The sequence below is a fragment of the Lepidochelys kempii genome, chromosome 6, assembly GCF_965140265.1.
Source record: "Lepidochelys kempii isolate rLepKem1 chromosome 6, rLepKem1.hap2, whole genome shotgun sequence".
Taxonomy (NCBI): Eukaryota; Metazoa; Chordata; order Testudines; family Cheloniidae; genus Lepidochelys; species Lepidochelys kempii.
This window is the reverse complement of record NC_133261.1, coordinates 23,509,583-23,528,583: the sequence shown is the minus strand read 5'-3', so window position 1 is coordinate 23,528,583 and position 19,001 is coordinate 23,509,583. Positions and strand designations below refer to the sequence as shown.

The 19,001-nt window shown below is 46.6% G+C and overlaps 1 protein-coding gene across 2 annotated transcripts in view; it reads left to right on the top strand.

Moving 5' to 3' along the window:
* The first annotated feature begins 5,393 nt into the window (after window positions 1-5,393).
* Window positions 5,394-19,001, top strand: part of CEND1 (cell cycle exit and neuronal differentiation 1) — a 29,872-nt gene continuing 16,264 nt past the window's right edge. Inside the window, exon 1 of one of the 2 annotated variants that reach the window (XM_073347152.1) lies at window positions 5,394-5,458. The gene's annotated coding sequence lies outside the window, so the exon portion shown is untranslated. Of the gene's footprint in view, window positions 5,459-15,470; window positions 15,778-19,001 lie in introns of those variants that run through there. The other variant, XM_073347153.1, reaches the window with a different exon arrangement.

The window sequence follows — 19,001 nt, the reverse complement described above, 5'->3', positions numbered from 1 at the left end:
AATGCCTCACGTCCCTCAATCTGCTGGCAATGCTCCTACTTATACAGCCCAAAATGCCGTTAGCCTTCTTGGCAACAAGGGCACGCCGTTGACTCATATCCAGCTTCTCGTCCACCTCAACCCCTAGGTCCTTTTCTGCAGAACTGCTGCCTCACCACTCGGTCCCTAGTCTGTAGCAGTGCATGGAATTCTTCCTAGGTTCCTAAGTGCAGGTAGGTATGATCTTAGTTGATGCTAGGGAGGAGACTAGGTGGAGAGGGAGTGTTGCCTAGTGGACAGGACACAAGCCTGGGTGTTAGGGGAGACTGGTTCTGTTCTTGCCTCTGCCCCTGATCTAGTGTGTGACCCTGGGCAAGGTATAGCTGTGCCTCTGTTTCCCCCTCAAACCTCTTGCCTGTCTTGTCTACAAGGATTGTAAATTCGTCAGGGCAGAGGCCGTCTCTCACTGTGCATAGCACCTTGCACAATGGGCCCTGACCTCAGCTGGGGCATCTCCGTACTACCCTAATATTACTAATAAAAGGGGATGCTGTTGATCATGGGCCAAATTCTGGTCTCTGTTACCCTGGTGTAAATTGAGAATCGCTTCATTTGAAAAAAAAAAAAAAGTGGGACTGTAACTGGGATCAGAAGCTGAACCCAAAAATGAGGTGCATTAGCCTTGCCCAGTAGTGCACTGTTAGGGGGTGCTTTGGGTCAAGAATCGGGGGGGGAGGGGCAAAAGTCAGGCTAAAGGGGAAAGGAGGCAGGACAAGGAAAACAGGAGTCTTTGCAGATCCATGATTGGAGAGGATTAAGCCTAGAGATGACCTACTGGTAGTAATAATAATACCACCACACTGGAATAGCAGGAGGCGGTGCAGTTTGTGACAAGTGCATTTCCAAACCTACGCAGGGATATTCCGCATAGCCCTGCCCTGCACGCAGCATGCCTCCAGGTGGCGCTATAGTCCCTCACCTTCAAGAGAACTAAAAATCCACTAGAAAAAATGACATCTCCCTTGTCACCCTGGCCATGAAGTTGCTGCAACCCACTGTGTGTGTGTGTGTGTGTGGCAGGGCAGGCCGTAAACACGTGTGATGTGGTGCCTTACAAAACTGTACCGCGTGCAACAAGATTTGTTCCGCTTCTACGGAAACATGACGGTCTCCAGAGAGATGGGACCATGTCCCAGATGGCGGCCTGTGCATTTCCCTGTGGGAGACTCCCTCGCCATCACCTTGCCTCCCGGTGGGACTGTGACATAGTACGACTGTGACACCCAAGGCAAATCAGCTTCTTAATTTTAAGGCCCTGAGCCTTCTCCTCGTATTTACCCTAGTGGAAATCAGGAGTAGCTTCTAGAAGCCAGCGGGGCTACAGCGGCATGAGGCCAGAGTCCGATCTCTCTCCCTCCTCTTGTGATGGCCTCTGCAGCTCTCCCCTAAAGCAGCCAAGCCACCTTGTACATTCTCTGACAAAAATTCCCTCCTTCTGTCCCTTGTCTGTGTGGCTGTCATCTTCTGGCCAGCTGCAGAATAGCAGGTTTGCAATCCTAGCCCCTTGGCAGAGGGTAGGGATTTCAGGTTTCTCTAGCTGGGGAAGGGGCATAACTATAGCAGTCTAATAATACAGCTGTAGATATATGGGTATAAATCCTTGTGTGGACACTTAGTCAGGAATTAAGTTGGTATAACTTTACCTGGTTAATTAGACGGCTTCAACAAACAGCTAAATTGCCCCGTGGGCAAGCCTTTCTATTCAGCCCATCCTTGTACCAGCTGGGCACATGTTACAGAAACGTCAAGCAAATTCCACCCCATGATTGGTAGGAGTCACTCCTCCCAATGGCTGAGGCTCCAGAAGTGACATCCGATGAAGTGGGCTGTAGCCTACGAAAGCTTATGCTCAAATAAATTTGTTCGTCTCTAAGGTTCCACAAGTACTCCTGTTCTCTTTTTTACAGACTAACACAGCTGCTACTCTGAAACCTGTCATTAATTAAAAGCTACAGTGAGCCAAGGATGGCAATGGCCAAATTCCCATTATCTTCAGTGGAGCAGGATTAAGCTCTACCTAGCCTCATGCAGCTCATAGCAATTTGCCAAGGTACTAGAACGTTTAAAAACAGCCTTCCGCTGTCTGAATGTGCCTGGAAAATGCACTCTGCACAAGCCACTGTGGGAACACTGTAGTGCCTTGTGTTCTCTCCGACAACCCCATCTATATGGCTGTTGTCCCTTCTAACATGGTGAAGGCAGGGCTGCTTCCCTGCCCCCCAAGCAGGACCATGTCAAAACTGAGTTTCCTGGTTAGAAGCAGCAGGAGTCCTATGCAGGCAGGAGGCAGGTGCTTTTACAGATTGATCAGCCATAGTGCATGCAGAGGGGAGGGAGGGGGTCACCATTCTCCAGGACCCCAACCCCCTAGTACCCCCCACCCCTCCCCACCTTGCTTCTAACCAGTCATCTGAGATTTTGTGCCTCATTCTGCTGTGAATGTAGATTTCATAGACCATAATTAAGATACATTTTAAGCTCAGGGGGCTTTCTCCTTTGCTGACCTTGAGGGGAGTACTGGCTTCGCCTTGCCCCTTCTCGATCTGAATCAGTACTCCTGGGCTCCACCCTGCTTTGCTGTTTTGCGCTTAGCAAGCACTGTATTAGCAAGGCATGACCCACTTATGGCTACTCTCAGAACAGCCGGAAATGGATCCAATTTATAGAGGCTCTTCCATACTTCATGGTACAAGGATGGATTTTCTAAATGCAAATGAAGCAAACACTGTTCAAACTATTCTCCCTCTAGTGTTCAGCACTCAATCTTCCTCTTAGATTTATCAATAACAATATTTATAACAAACTCCAAACCAGAGTAAGAAAACTGCAAGCCAAATAAACTTGCTCACTATATTCTATAGGTATCTCCTATGAAAGAGCGAGAGAGAATGAATACTGGGCACTAAACACCATAGATCTATGCACATGCAGGCCAACAAGGGGCCATTGATGGGCCTGACAGATTCTCAGATATTCTAAGGCTCCTTTATGCTGAAAAGGAGCCTGAAAGGGGCTAGAAATGTGCCCCTGTTGATACTTCCAGCTGATGTAGAGCTAGTATAAGGGCTCTATACTGGGACCAGAACTGGTCAAGAGTCATGGCCAGGCTGCTCTGCACTACAGCTCATCTCTGCTTCCTGCACGCTGGGGCTGCTCTAACTTACCCGGGGAGCCAGGCAGGCCCCAGAATACAGTGGGTACAAAGATGGCTTAAAGGCATCTGCATCCACCTCTCCACCCCTGTGCCTGGCCCAAGTGTAGGAATGGAGGATGGGAATCCAGCACGATACAATGTAGATTCAGCAAACACATTCTCTTTGTTGAGGGCTGGGGTTTCACTTTCAAGCCACTGATGTTTTATATGTTTCTAGTAGGTTTCATTTATGTGGGTTTGTACGTTCAGTAAAATATACTGCAGGAGTTGATGCTTTATATTGAAGTCAATGGAGCAATGCTGCTTTAGCATTACAGAATTGAGGATCTGGTGCACCTCATTCACTCTTTGTCCATCATCTCGTGGCCCTTTTCCTTGCTGTTCCACTACTCAGCTGCCCTGTATAAGAGGAGAAAACAGTATGAACTTGAAAGTAAAGTTTTAAACAGCCTCAGTTGCCCCTGGAGCTGCCTGACACCGTGCGGCGGTTAACGTAAGACTTTAAAGTGATGGTTTTGTTTTATGACTTGATTTCAGTGGTGTCTATGCTTGGGATGAGTTTTGTCCATTTTGAGGGTGAGCACTTTGGAAGGAGAAGGAAATGTTCCCTGATGCTTATCTGAGATGGCAGGCACTATTCCTGCTGGAGCTCCCCTATTGGCTGAGAAAGGGTGACACTAGTGAACAAGGAAGCCAAGTAGAACCAGTAAGCAGCAGAGTTTCCATTTCCCAGCTGCTGGGAGGGACCAGTTCTGTGCATTATTCGTCTGGAATACAGCAAGGCCCACGTTTTCCAGTTGGGCTGCCTGTGGTTAATTGCCTAAATCTGTATGTATGTGTCTCACGCAGTGAACTGACACTCCAAGATGTTGAGCACTTGTGGTTCCCGTTGAAATGTTGACCCAGCTCTTTAAGACTCCCTCCATGCCATCACATCACAGCAGGAATCCCATGCTCACAGTTTCATGCTTATTAAAGCAAACAACCACAGTGTCCCCACACAACGCACTGTGTGCCAGGGCCCCGGGAGCTTTTTAAATTAACACAGTGAGAATCAATTGTCAGGGTAAGGAACTAGCAGCCTTACTGAATCCAGCGGGCCTGGCTGGAGGTCTAGGAAAGGACTAGCAAAATGCTCAGCAGAGTGTCTTGTGGAAAACCTGGAACTGGTTTGTTCTGGACTCTCTGCTTTTGCCAGGAAGGTGGGAACAGGCTACTCCCCACAAAACTTGTATTACTGCACGTGGGTCAGGCTCAGGCTCTCGGGGTGAAGGGGGTGAGGGAGTTGGGTTAAGAGGCCTGGACACAGAATAAATCCAGCATGAGGAGTGCATAGCAATCCCACGTGATTTCTTCTTCCTTCCCCAGAGTAAACAAAAACACATGCACCTGCACAGATGTGCAATGGGGGGTTACTCGCACACACATGTGGTGAGCTTTGATCCATCCTTCCTTAACAAATGGACTTCTACACACACAGCCACTCCCTTGGCAATCTTTCTTCCCTTGATACCCCCACCCCCACGCACGCCATCCCTCTGGAATCCAGTTTTATATGACAATCCATATTGCAATGCATCCCCCGCCCCCAGCATGCATACATGCTTGGGAATCCATTTTTTGGGGATGGGGAGATCCAGTTTTGATAATCTGGATTAACCCCCCTTTCCCCTTCTCTCACACACACACATTCACCATGAGGGGTACTGTTTTACTGAGCAATCCAGAATAACACTCCCCATGTACCCTCCACCACCACCACACCTCGGTGCTCTTCCTCACGAGGAATCCAGTTTGCTGCAAGCACGCTCAGGATTCCAAACGGAGAGAGAGAATGCAGCAGCTGCTGCTCCTCATGGCAGGCAGGAGCTCAGTGCTGTGCTCTGGGGAGAGTCCCTAGCCACAGAGCCCGTCCCAGCTGTGAGCAATCAGCTGGTCTGAGAGAGAAAAGGATTCCTGGGGGAGTAATGAGGACCCAGGAGACTGACATGACCCACTCTTAACCTCCCCTTTCGCCCCCCTCTTGGCCAGTCCTCAGCATCCTTTCTTCCTCCAGCATCCTGGCCCCTCTCTCCTGATTGCACCGCCCACTCTCCCTCCCATCTCCTCTCCTCAGCTTTATGCGGACTGCAGCGATGCATTGTGGGAAACTCCCTGGGTGGGTTTTTTTTTTTTTTTTGCCTCTTCCGTCCTCCCTCCCTCCTCTCTGCAGAACATCCAGCTTCCAAGGTGTGACTTGTGCGAACAACAGTCTGGGGAGAGAAGGTAGGGGCTGCTGCTTTTCTTACCTGCCCTTCCATACATACCAGACCCAAGGAGGGAAAGAGGAGCACACAGGCCTGAGTCTGTGGAAGGCTGTGTGGGTGGGTGGGTGAATAGTGGTTGCATGCAGGTGAATAGAGAGAGAGAGAGATCTGGATCTGCCTGTTGAAGGTGTATGTGCTCATTTCTGCAGCTCTCTGTGTGAGAGAGGTCATGGGACTGCCATGCCAAATGAGTTTGGACTGCCAGTAATTGTCTCTATTGATGCATTGGTCTCTGCCCACACAAGCAGGGCAGTCTGGCCAAAACAACAGTGAATGCAGAGAGCTCACTTTGAATGCCTTCTGTTCAAAAGCCTGCTCTCCTGTGTCATGCCTTGCTCCCTGAAGGTCAGATAGTGAGGGGGAAACATTCACACAAGTGTAAGCACTGCATGTGCCTAAAATCTAGATGGACAAACTGCATGGCTCTGTGTCACTTGCTTATTTCCTTTGCTTGCTTGGTTTGCAGGAGGTACCGCTGTTGCATAATTATTGCTGCGGATGCTCCTGAGAATCTCCGCTGTGATTTCTGGGGGGCACGTTTAGAATTCGTCCTAAAACCGGATTAGAAAGGGAGAGCGGCAGCAGCATGCTGGAAATACAGAAGTGGTTTTAACAAAATAAAACCACAGATGGCTAGATTAGGAAATCCATTTCTTTTTGAAACTGCATCATCAGCTAAAATCTTTTCAATAGAAACGGGGCCTTTAAAAAAGAAATCGCCAGCCTTTGTTTTGGATTCTAGCTGTACATTTTTTTTTTCAGTCTTGAATGGATTATTTTGTTCGTTCTCATTTACATTCTGCATTGACGGTTTCATTTCTCTGTTTAATTAGTCATTAATCCTGCAGGCAGGATGCTAAACAAACAAATACACTTTGAAATTTCCATCAACCCAATTAGTTGCTATTGACATTTTCCTGCTCAAAGGATTTGTCATCTTTTTCGGGGGTGGGTGGGTGGGGGGCGGAGGGAATCCTTTGGATTCTTCCCCCTCCACTTCCCCCCCCAACCCCCGCCCCCCCCCCCCGTATTGTGCTAGAAACAGCTGTGTGTCAGAGTCTGCCAAAGAAAAGGAGATGGACTACAGATATACAGGTTTCAGAGTAGCAGCCTGTTAGTCTGTATTCGCAAAAAGAAAAGGAGGACTTGTGGCACCTTAGAGACTAACCAATTTATTTGAGCATAAGCTTTCATGAGCTACAGCTCACTTCATCGGATGCATTCAGTGGAAAATAAATATAAACATCTCCCCTAAAACACTCCAGAAACTGTACATTAGGAATCAGATGGTAAGAATAATGTGTGTTTAAAGAGAGTGACATTTCCCTACAATGATCAATGTACCGGTGCCTCTTTGCAGCCAAAAGGCTAGGTGATTCCAACTTTGTCTGTGTCCTTGCTACGTCCCCCTCATTTGTTATAACCCACTACGACAGCTTAAAGAGAGCTATATGGTCTGTAGCTGTCGTAGTGGGTTATAACAAATTAGGGGGACATAGCAAGGACACAGACAAAGTTGGAATCACCTAGCCTTTTGGCTGTAAAGAGGCACCGATACATTGATCATTGTAGGGAAATGTCACTCTCTTTAAACAAAAAGAAAAGGAGTACTTGTGGCACCTTAGAGACTAACAGATTTATGCTCAGATAAATTTGTTAGTCTCTAAGGTGCCACAAGTCCTCCTTTTCTTTTTGCAAATACAGACTAACATGGCTACTACTCTGAAACCTCTCTTTAAACACACATTATTCTTACCATCTGATTCCTAATGTACAGTTTCTGGAGTGTTTTAGGGGAGATGTTTATATCTATTCAGATGCTTTTGCTTCCTCTTTTTGTCTGTATATCTTCACAAAAGATGTGTGAATATGCCTGTTGATTTGGTCTCTTTGCTCCTAATTAAGCTGTATATACATATCCGTGTGATCCTGGTTCTGATGGAGCCCAGGGGTAGGTAGGTAGGGTGACCAGATAGCAAGTGTAAAAAATAAGGACAGGGGGTGACGGGTAAATAGGTGCCTATATAAGAAAAAGCCCCCAAAATCGGGACTGTCCCTATAAAATCGGGACTTCTGGTCACCCTATAGGTAGGGGACAGTTGTGATCCATGACTCGATGCCATCCTGTGCAAACTTCTCCAGCACAGAGGTAGCAGGGGGCAAGAGCATGGGTCTGCCCACGGCTTTTCCATCTAAAGGGGTGGGGTTGGTGTAGAGATAGCATAAGGAGACAGAGGAGGCATTGAGATGACTTGATCTGTTTGGCCCTCAGTATTCACCATCTAGAAGTTTGACCTTCATGGTTTTGACCTTCAATATTTTCTTTCTTCCTTTCTGGGTGAGGGGCATGGGCCAGGCTCCCACACGATTATTCTTTTAACCCTGTTGTATGGTAGAGAAGTGCCAAGGACAATCCCATGCTCTCATAGACATGCACATTCTTCGGGAGTCTTGTTTCTTTATTACCACGCACTCCTCTGGCTGTCTGCAAGGGCCACAGTTCGGCTCGCATTCTGGCACGATGGCATCTATTCTGTTTGGTCAAGCCTCTGGCTGGGAGTTGGGAAAATCAGTGCAGCCAGGAGCGGGGATGTTTTATAGACAAGTGTTTGTTGTGTGGGTTATAATTAACATAGAGTGATGAGGCAATGGAGGCTGGTAATGTGCTCTTCAGTAGAGCCTTTATTGGCATTAGCACTGTGTCAGAGAGAGAGAGTGCAAATCTTTTGTTGCTTAGCTTGGTAAATCACAGGTGTGCATCGCCCAGGGCCCTCCCCGGGACATGTGTGCTGTTCTCAGCTATCAGTCCCAGCCTCAATCTCAATCTGTATCCGCAGTGCATTCATTGATTTCAAATGCAGAGCGACGGATTTAGGCCTGTGTCTGTAATCCACAGAGTGTAAAATTTGGTATCTTGTTTTGTGCATTCAAAATCGCTCGTGTAATCTTTCTGTCTGCCACAGCACAGCTAATCGGGGAATTGCTCATGACACAGACTGGGAATTATAAAGTCCAGAACTCAATTAGGGGAGAACAGAAGGGACTAGTTATTAGGAACATTAATAAGCTAAACAGAGCTGTCAGAGGCATTTTGTATTATTATTATTATTTTCCAGTATCCGAGATTATCCTTCCCCTTTCTCTTGCCTGTGATTCACTGTACTTGAGAGGGAGAAGAGTCTGCTGATTTACAATCAAGAAGCAGACTTGGGGGCTAGGAAAAGTGTTGTCAATCCCCTGGAAATCACAATCCCCATTCAGGGTTGAGCACACAGGAAAAATCTCATGAGATCAGTCGGAGAAGTGGCACACAGGTGATACTGCAAGCCTGACACATAGATCGTAATGCACTTGGCAGTTTGTTCAACAAAAACTGAATCCCATTCTTGCTGAGTTTTGCCATTGATTTCAAAGGGAGCAGGATCCCAATTTCTGGGGCACCCACAAGGGTGTGGGAACAATTCATATAATGGGGGTGCTGAGAGCCAGTGAACCCTGTAAACACTGTATCTGATCAAAACCAAGCACCCTCAGTTCTAGCACCTATGGACACCCACCATCTTGGCTGATGCACCAGAGACCTCCCAGAGCTAGCAGGAGTGTTTACAGCTGAAGCTAAAAAGCCAGACACTGTAGCAGGGAGCCGTAATACATTCATATGCTCTGTGAACCGAATGCTGGTGGGGATGCGTAACGCACACTGACCCTGGCTGGTCGGTTACAATTGCATCAGCACTGCAAACCCATTACTGAGCAGAAAGTCTCAAGGGATTGCCCCCATCAGGCTCATGTACTGTAAGAGAGGCTGGTTATTCCCTTCTGAAGCTGCCAAAGGAGACTCCAAAGCAGGTAACATAGACACTGGTGAGCAGAGGTGAGCTTTTCCTGGGACTCTCTGAGCACCTAGCTTCCTGCACTGAGCAGGCAGCCCTTGTGGAAACACTGAGTGGAGTCAGACGCAATATGGCATGAGGCTAAAAACATGAAGGGGGAATCATAGGCTATAAAGGAGGCTTTGCAATTGACATTGATCTATGGTTGAAAGAACATAAAGGGCCTCTAATGTGCAACAGCAAAGAAACGCTGTTGAGGTGACTCCTAAATGGGCTTTAAGACACTGGTGGCTTCTCCATCCTCCTCTGTCAATTATACCTTTATGCAGATCTCCTAAAAATCAAGAGCACGTCCTCAGAAACATAAGCAGCCTTTTTCTCCAGGCGTGCAAGCCTCAGAGGCTAGCGTCGTCTGACTGGCTCTGGGGAGTGCTGGGGAAATGGTTGGGTGTCATCAAAGAAATAAAGAGGGTACGTCTGTTAAATGTGCAGGAGCAATCACAGCGCACAATGAAGCCTGCCAGGTAACAAGGGAACAGGAAAAGCTCTGGGGGATGAGAATATTGTCAGGATGTGGGGATGGCTCAATGGTCAAAGCCTCCGGTTTCCATTACCCAGGCTGTGACCAGAGGTGCAGGGCCCATCCAGTTCCTCCAGTGTCCTGGGTAAATAAATGGAGATCCCTGAGAGTGAAGCCTTCAAGGTGAGATGGTAAGAACAAAGGTTCCATCTCTGCCTTGACCATGAAGGTCTTCATAGCAGTTTTCATATCAGAGTGTGATCTGGTAAAACTTCCGTCCCCTCCTCACCCATACTGCTGTGTAGCATGGTGGTAGTCTGGACTGCAGTAGCTCTGTTGAAGGGATCCATTGTATGTCCATATGCCACATTTCTGGGGTTGATATCCCTGTGGTAAATATTCTTGGTCATGTGCCTTTGACTGCCTTACCTGCACTCTGCCTGCTAATCCATCTCCTCTGGGATTACTTCCAACATTCCAGATCCCTGCACTCTCTAAGACAGCCACGATTTTCAAACAAATCAACCTGGACACCTGTTTCCTTCTTTCCTCAAAATACTACAGTGATTCAAGGCCCAGAGGAGCAATATTCAGTCCTGGTCCAGGGAGAGGTTTAAGGTCCAATATCTCATGACCCTGAAGGTCTAGAAACCAGAGATTTATGCCATTAGAAAGGGAGATTTCCAGCTTTCCAAGGTGAGATGAAGCCACTGATTCTATTTGTGAGAGGCTCCAGGATATCAGATTTTAAAGTGATGACTTTTTTAAGCATAGGTTTCAGAGTAGCAGCCGTGTTAGTCTGTATTCACAAAGAGAAAAGGAGGACTTGTGGCACATTAGAGACTAACCAATTTATTTGAGCATAAGCTTTCATGAGCTACAGCTCACTTCATCGGATGCATTCAGTGGAAAATACAGTGGGGAGATTTATATACACAGAGAACATGAAACAATGGGTGTTACCATACACACTGTAAGGAGAGTGATCACTTAAGATGAGCTAATACCAGCAGGAGAGCGGGGGTGGGGTGGGGTGCCACAAGTACTCCTATTTTTAAGCATAGAAAACTTATGGGGGATTTTTACATCCACATTGCATAAATGACTCCCCAAGTACATGGCAGCAGTGAATTGGGTCCCTTCTGTAGAATTTGGAACGTGCTTAAGGATTCTGCATGGTGAATGGTGCTATAAAAATCTAAAATATTAGATTGGTTGAGGTTTTGTTATCGACACTTTCCTTCCTACACCTGTGGAAAAAAAAGTAAGTTGAGCTGAGGCCGCTTTTTGGCATAACTAGCCACATGGCAAATATACATTTCATGTCCTTGGGAGACCTGGAGGGACTATTTACTGCTGATATGATAGGAAATATCCAGCTTGTGTTTCCTGTTCCAGTCTCCCAAATGGCAGAGTATTAAATAAGTGAAACCCTGAGTCTTCTCCTCAGATTAGCAGAGCTAGACTAAGAGCTTCTTTATTGCTTCTTGACGCAAGGCTATAACAAGATGGTGGAGGTGGAATTCTGCTTTTCTATACCCAAAGAGCACCCAAATATGTCAGTCAGAAGAAACTATATTTTAGAATTTAAAAAAACACACACACAAAACCACCAAACCAAGAAAACAACAAAAGTAAAATCTCCATGAGAGCACAGTGTGTCCCTCTTCTGTACAGACTGTAGCCATTCTGAAAACAAAATGGCTATTGTTTCAACTCACAGAGAGAGTGCTTGAATATAAGGGTAACCACAGTTGGTCAGCATATAAGAACATGAGAACATAAGAATAGCCAAACTGGGTCAGACAACAGTCCATGTAACCCAGTATCCTGTCTTCTGACACTGGCCAATGCCAGATGCTTCAAAGGGAATGAACAAAACAGGGCAATTATCAAGTGATCCATCCCCTGTCATCCAATCCTTGTCATCTCATCTGGAAGTGAGAGGCTTAGGGATACCCAGAGCATGGGGTTGCATCCCTGACCATCTTGGCTAATAGCCATTGATGGACCTGTCCACCATGAACTTATCTCGTTCTTTTATGAACCCAGTTATACTTTTGGCCTTCGCAATATGTCCTGGTAATGAGTTCCACAGGTTAACTACATGTTATGGGAAGAAGTGCTTCCTTTTCTTTATTTTAAACCTGCTGCCTATTCATTTCATTGAGTGACCCCTGGTTTTTGTTTTATGTGAATGGGTAAATAAAACTTCCCCATTCATTTTCTCCACACTGTTCAGGATTTTATAGACCTCTACCATACCCCCTCTTAGTCGTCTCTTTTCCAAGCAGAACAGCCCCAGTCTTTTTAATCTCTCCTCAGATGGAAGCTGTTCCAGACCCTTAAATATTTCTGTTGCCCTTCTCTACATTTTCCAATTCCAGTATATCTTTGAGGTGGGTTGACCAGAACTGCACGCAGTATTCAGGGTGTGGGCATACCATGGCTTTATATAGTGGCATTATTATTTACTGTCTTATTATCTATCCCTTTCCTAATGGTTCTGAACATTGTGTTAGCTTTTTTGCTGTACATTGAGCAGATGTTTGCAGAGACCTATCTGCAGTAGCAACATACAGCATACATCCGTGATGAGAGCTTGTATCTGTGAATGCCCCAGGCAGCCCCTGCTGAAATGGCAGCCCATGCTATAAAAGGGCAGCTACTTCCAAGCTGGACATGAACTAATGAGGGTGTTCATTGCACCAATGCTGTTCTAATGACCTTGGGTCTGCTCTCAATGGGCCTGCATTATGAAGTGGGTGGAAAAGCATACTCAAAAGTGCTGCATCACCAGACCTGGGACCGCTGACCTGACAGACTTAAAGCAGCATGCTTCCCCATAGACTTCCAGTGGATTGAAATTGAGCTGCTCAGAGATAACATGCTAGGAGTCGAGTTGGCTCAAAGGGTCTCCCCAGCTGCCAATCCATGGCGGCTCAACAGTGATGTCAGCTACTCCTTGGGTTGGGGGAAAATCCCCCTCAGAAATGGCTGCAGAAAGGGAAGTCAGCTTTATGCAACAGCCCGAGCCCTTTCCCTTGCCAGGGCCCTGCCTGACTGCCATGTATGGAAATCAGCCTGACGTGAGGGTAGGGCAAATGGCCTGCACTGTCACTGAACATCCTCAGTGCATCAATCCAGGATATAAAAGCATTGGTAACTCCCTGTGGCAGAGGGAATAAGAAGCAAGGACAGAAAGGTCCTGCAGGAAGCCATCCTAGGAACCACTAAGCTCTGGCAGGAAGTAAACATGCTCATTTTTATCACAGTTAACAACACAGCACCTCAGGAAGGAAGGAGGTAAGTTTGAACCCGGTGTGTTTACTGTACTAGGAGCAGGGTAGGAACTCCGCCTCCTCCCAGTTAGCAGGGATTATTCATTCATACATACACTTAAGGAAACTAGGTTTGCACAATCAGAACATTTCTAGTGTGATTAAGCAACTCAACTTTCGCATTGACGGAGAAGTTGCTTTAGAAGGACCTGGCTGTACGATATTCAAATGTAAAAACTCCTGTGGCAGGTTCTTATTGGGGTCTGAACTAAGGATCTCCAGGACCAAAAGCATGAATCACTCCGGCTTGAGTTTATATAGGACAAACTCCCCGGACTGGTAGCTGTGGTAACTTCTGTGAGCCAGCCACTACATGACAGGTTTCAGAGTAACAGCCGTGTTAGTCTGTATTCGCAAAAAGAAAAGGAGGACTTGTGGCACCTTAGAGACTAACCAATTTATTTGAGCATGAGCTTTCGTGAGCTACAGCTCACGATGAAGTGAGCTGTAGCTCACAAAAGCTCATGCTCAAATAAATTGGTTAGTCTCTAAGGTGCCACAAGTACTCCTTTTCTTTTAGCCACTACATGGGGACTCATAACAGCCACTGAATGGTGGGGGCCCCGGGGAAGATGCTGGGATTGCATGGGGCAACTATATACTAAACAAAGTCCCTTTCAGAGTTTGAGAGTCTGGCGTGAGTGTCCCAATGCAGCATTATTGTTAGCGCAACTGTGACATGGAGGTTTCTTTGGTGAATCTCTCTCTTTGGCTAGGACATGAAATGGCTTTCGCTTATTAAAGCAATTGCTAACATCCAACATTCAATATGGCAAGATTCAAAGAACTCGCTTGAGATGTCAAGGAAGGGGGTGGATGGCAATGGCAGATTGGCAAAGGGAACCATAAATAGCTCTTCAGAGAAAACTACGTCAGCAGTGTTTGCTGTGTCTCCTGTCCTGGTACTGCTGATTGTGAGCCTCACCCAACCAACTTGGGTAAGGCTGGCAAATACACAGCTGTAAGTGTGTGCAGGATAGGCATGTGCTGCTGAGGCCTTTAAAAGAGAGCTGTGAACAGAGACATCTGACGTATGTTATATTTCAATTTATTGCTTTTACTGTCCAAAGGACAGGAGGTCATTAAAAATGGATGGGGGTTTAAGCAACCTCCTTTTGGGAAGATGGGCCATTAACCAGTGCATTAAATGCAAACTCTTTACATGCAGTTTTTATCATATTTACAGTAACTCAACATCACCACACAAACATTAACGGCGTAATCCTCAGAAATACCCTTGTGAGACAGGTAAGGGTTAGTTTCTCTGGTTTGTAGCTCCCCCCATCAGTGCAGTATCTGAGCACCTGTTGACCTTCAATGTATTTATCCTCACAACAGTCCCGTGAGGTGGGGAAGTGTCCAATCCCCTTTTGCAAACGGGGACCTGAGCCACAGAGCGACTAAGTGTCTTCCCCATAGTCACACAGGAAGTCTGTGACACAGTAGGAATCTGAACCTGTGTCTCTCCAGTTGCAGGCTAGTACCTCAATCACTGGACCATCCTTCCTCTCTGTGGCACAGAGATTTTAAGTGACTTTCCCAAGGCCGTGACGGATGTCCATGCTAGACCCAGTTTGTTCCTGGAGCCCTGTCTTCTGCTCAGTCCTCTCAGCTGTCACCTATGGGCTAAGATAAGAATAACAAGGTCCCAAACTACCCCTATTGAAGCTAATGGCAAATTTCCCATTAACTTCAATGGGAGCAGAGTTAAGCCCTCACTTGCCTTTGGCCCTTTTCAGCCATATTAAATTCAGGCCTTCTCTCTTCTGGGGATGACTCCCTGATTTCAGCAAGCCATGGCCAGCAGCTAGTGTAGCTGAATCAGTCAAACCCCTGGTTTTCCACAATGGCCAGCACAGGTGAATTACAGCATGGTGTAAATTGTGGCTTTCTGGAGCTGTTAGGGGCACGCACCTGTGCGGCTGGTTACTAATCACTACAACCAAGGCTAATCCCCAGTGCAAACAAAGCCTCCAAGAGGAATCGCTATTGAGGCATGGTTGAGGTGAGGGAATCCTCTTTCTATAGGCAGAGCAAAGGTCTATTTGTTTTGCACACAGGGTAATGGACACAGTGGGGAATGAGGCCATCTCTTTTTCCACCGAGCACAGCTGCTGCGTGAGCTCAGCTCCTGCACAAATCAATTACTCTGTTCATTTCTCCCCAGTGCAATGCGATCCGTCTGTCCCCCTTCTCTGTGTAACGGATGTTCACATTGCCGTAAGGAACGGGAGGGGCACCACACAGTGCTAAGGACAGTTTCAAGGATGCTGAGGGAGGGCATGCGGGCAGAACACTTGGCATCTAAGCCTGGGCTGGGTGGGATCACAATCCTCTCCTAAAAACCCTGAGGGATGAGCACATGAATGCAAGATGATGACACGAGGGGAGACCATGAAACAGCATGGACTGAAATGACAGCAAGATGCAGATGACACCCAGCCTGGAGTTATCTTTACATCAGATGCAAACACCAACGTCTCCCAGCTCTCCAGCGGCCCAGATGGGAGCAGGACTGAGGGGGAGATGCTGGGCCAAGGGCAGCACTTCAAAGAACTCATCGTCTCCAGCACAGCACTGTCTGGTAAGGACCCTGCTTCAGTGAGGATGTGCCCTCAGACCTCTGACCACCAAGAGAACCTCAGTGGTCACCTGGTCATCTCATTGCTTCTGCACACCCAACGAGCCACACCTGCAAAATCTGTCCTTTCCCATCTACAGCTCGCAGTCTGAGGTGAACAGTTAGATGACTGACTGATAATGACATGCTTGGCACCTGTCAGCTGTAGCTCTCAAAATGTTTTACAAATGTGGGTATACATCATTATCCCCATTTTGCAGTGGGGGAAACTGAGGTACAGAGAAATGAAGTGACTTGCCCAAAGTCCCACAGTGACTTCATGGCAGGGCTGGGACTAGAACTCAGGTGTTCAGACTTCTATGCTGTTGCCCTACCTATTTGACCCCTAGTGACATACGAGCAAAGGTGTCTGCAGGAGGGAAGGAATAATGTCACAAGGTGAAGGAAAAAGGAGGCAGATTCTTGGAAAAACACCAGTTGCTTTGATTTCTCATGATATGATCAATCTCTGTCTTTTCCCAGAAGGGCCCTGGAGCTTTTTGACACAGCCTTGTGTCACCAAATCTCTAGTTCCTGGCACTGTGTAAAGCTTGGTGTTATCATGGAAATGTTTGCTGGGGGCTCCATTTGCTGGGTTCACATCCCCAAGTTTTGGGATGAGCTTAAGTTTTGATCCAACTGTAAAATCTCAAAGCAAAACTCAGTGGAAGCCTTGAACACACCATCGTTTCTCAGAAGTCACGTGTGCTTGCCAGATTCACATGGTTTCTCTTTGAAATCTTAACTCTGCCCCAGGTTAGTTTGAAATTGGGTCGGGTTTGCCTGAAAGGTCAGTGACCCTCTATTTCCCTTTCAGCCAGCCTGAGCTTAGTCTCCTATTTGCTACAAAACTGAACCCAGGTAGTTTCAGATTTCATTGCAAACATTTGGCCCAGGTTCACTTGCTCCCCTCACATGGCAAAATGAAACAGCATCGGCCCCCGGCACAGCAGTTGGTTCAAATCACTTTAGAGACATCTAGTGTTGCAAGGAGGGCCACGTTTTGTTCGCTATATTCCTCAGTACCTTCTGCAGTTATATTGATCAAATGCTATAAATAGTTTTCAGTCTTCCACTGGCTCCTCAGAAAATACCTCTTTGGTGATGGTAATAATTCATCATGATTGCTATTTATTGTTTGTATTACTGTAGCACTTAGGAGCCCTCTGCTTTGTACTTCTATGGTATCTTCCATCTGCGGTTCTTAAAGCCTTTATACACATCAGAGTTAGCCTTGCCAAACCCCAGTGAGGTAGGTAGTGGTATTCTCTTTTTTCACATGGGGGAAACTGAGACAGAGAGGTTACGTGATTTGCTGACAGTCACACCGGAAGTCAGTGGCAGAGAGAGGTTTCCCCAGTTACTGGCCCATTCCCTAACAACTCGACCATGCTTTGCTTTTTAGCTCATGAGCAACCTATCTTTTCTTGCAAAGCTGACATGACGTTTGCAGGAAGTTGTTCTCTTTGGGGTGCTTTTTCAAAGGGGATGAGTCCCAACCTCCCTGCTGTGGGAACAAAATCTGAATACTTTCACATTAAATCCCCTGACTTGCACCTACCAAGTGGAGCAAGTACTTGGATTTTTGGGTACCAACTTTTGCATGTGCAAATGGCATCCTCAAAATTGAAACAGCCCATTTGAAAATGTGGCCCTTTGTGTCATAGAAGGTTAGCTTTGATTTAGATGATGGTGACTGATTTTCAAAGCCACCTACAGGATTTGGGAAGCCATTGAAATTAATTGACATTGGGCATCTATATTCCCCATGGCAACTGAAAAACGCAGCCTAAATTGGTGTAAGAGTGAAGGACGTGGCGATGGCTTACTTATTTTGAAAACTACATATTGGTAACTGAGCTATTGTGAGGAGAATAAAGCTCTGTTCTCGGTAATCAGGCTATCACATAAGCCATAGATATAGATGGCCCAATACTGCTGAGCACTCTCAATTGTCATTGACTTCAAACAATGAGAAATAAGCAATTTCAATGGGAGTTGTCAATGCTCACAAACTCCATGGAGACCCTCAAGGTTAGGGCCATAGTATTATGTATTTACCTATTTCCCTAAGAGATCACCACCTTCCCTGAACCATGCCGCCCCAGCTGAGGGCTGGAGCCCCATTGACATGAATGAGAAGGGGCTACTGGCTGGGCATTCTCCAGGGGGAGCCCTGCACTTCTATCATTTCTTCCACTCCTCTTTGTCTGAAAAAGCCAAATCCAATGATCTTCAGGACATGTCTTCTTTCCCAGGCATTTGGAAACAGGCTGTAAGGGCAAGAAACTTGGTGAGGAAGGAGGGTGAGTTGAGTGGGTAAGTGGCCTTATCCATTGGCTGTGGGTCACACTGAATGGTATTACCATGTTTCTGTAATGGTTGATGGTTATTCTGGGGTACTTTAATGTGATGTTGAGGGTACTTGCAGTGCACTTTTCTAGAATGTGTCTAAATCCAGATAAATAAATCATTGTACAGCTCACACTCATGCTAGAGAATTCCTGATGCTACGGAGAGCAATACGTTTGGGGAAAGATTCTTGATGTAAGCAATCTGGGTGAAATAATGAGGCGTGGTTCTGTGTCACAGCGTCTCTTAAGCCTATGCCCGGGGAGCAGCCACACTTGCTCGCAGCTGCGCCTAAAGGCAGAATGTAGCTCATAGGTAGCATTAATAACAAAACAATATCAGACACTCATACAGCACCCTTCATCCCAAGCTATGGTCCACCTGACCCTGCTGTGTGTAGCCCAGGGGGACAGCAGTCCACCCCACATTGCACCATAGGGGATCAAGGCCTTGATAGTGCAGTCAGCTGCTGCACAGGGTACTACATAGTGTTGGAAGAAAGGGGTATTTTGGTGCCACTTAAGCCCTATTTTCAAAGCTTAAGTGGTGCATGGCTCTCTGCACAGAAGTGAATTTCACTTTTAAGGCTCAGACTTCCTACTTCAGGTCTTTAGCGAAGGGTAAAGGTGCTGGCTGAAGAGGGTGCCCCTTGGGTGTTAAATATTGGGATTTTCTGGAACTGTAGGTTCAGATCTTAGCAGCATTGATTTAGCATTTCATCCTTCCATGGAAGATAACTTGATTTCCATGCATCTTAATATAGGGATTTTAGGGCTAGATCTGCAAAACCTAGGTCCTTCCTACTCTGCATGAAGACTGATGATCCTATGAGACTT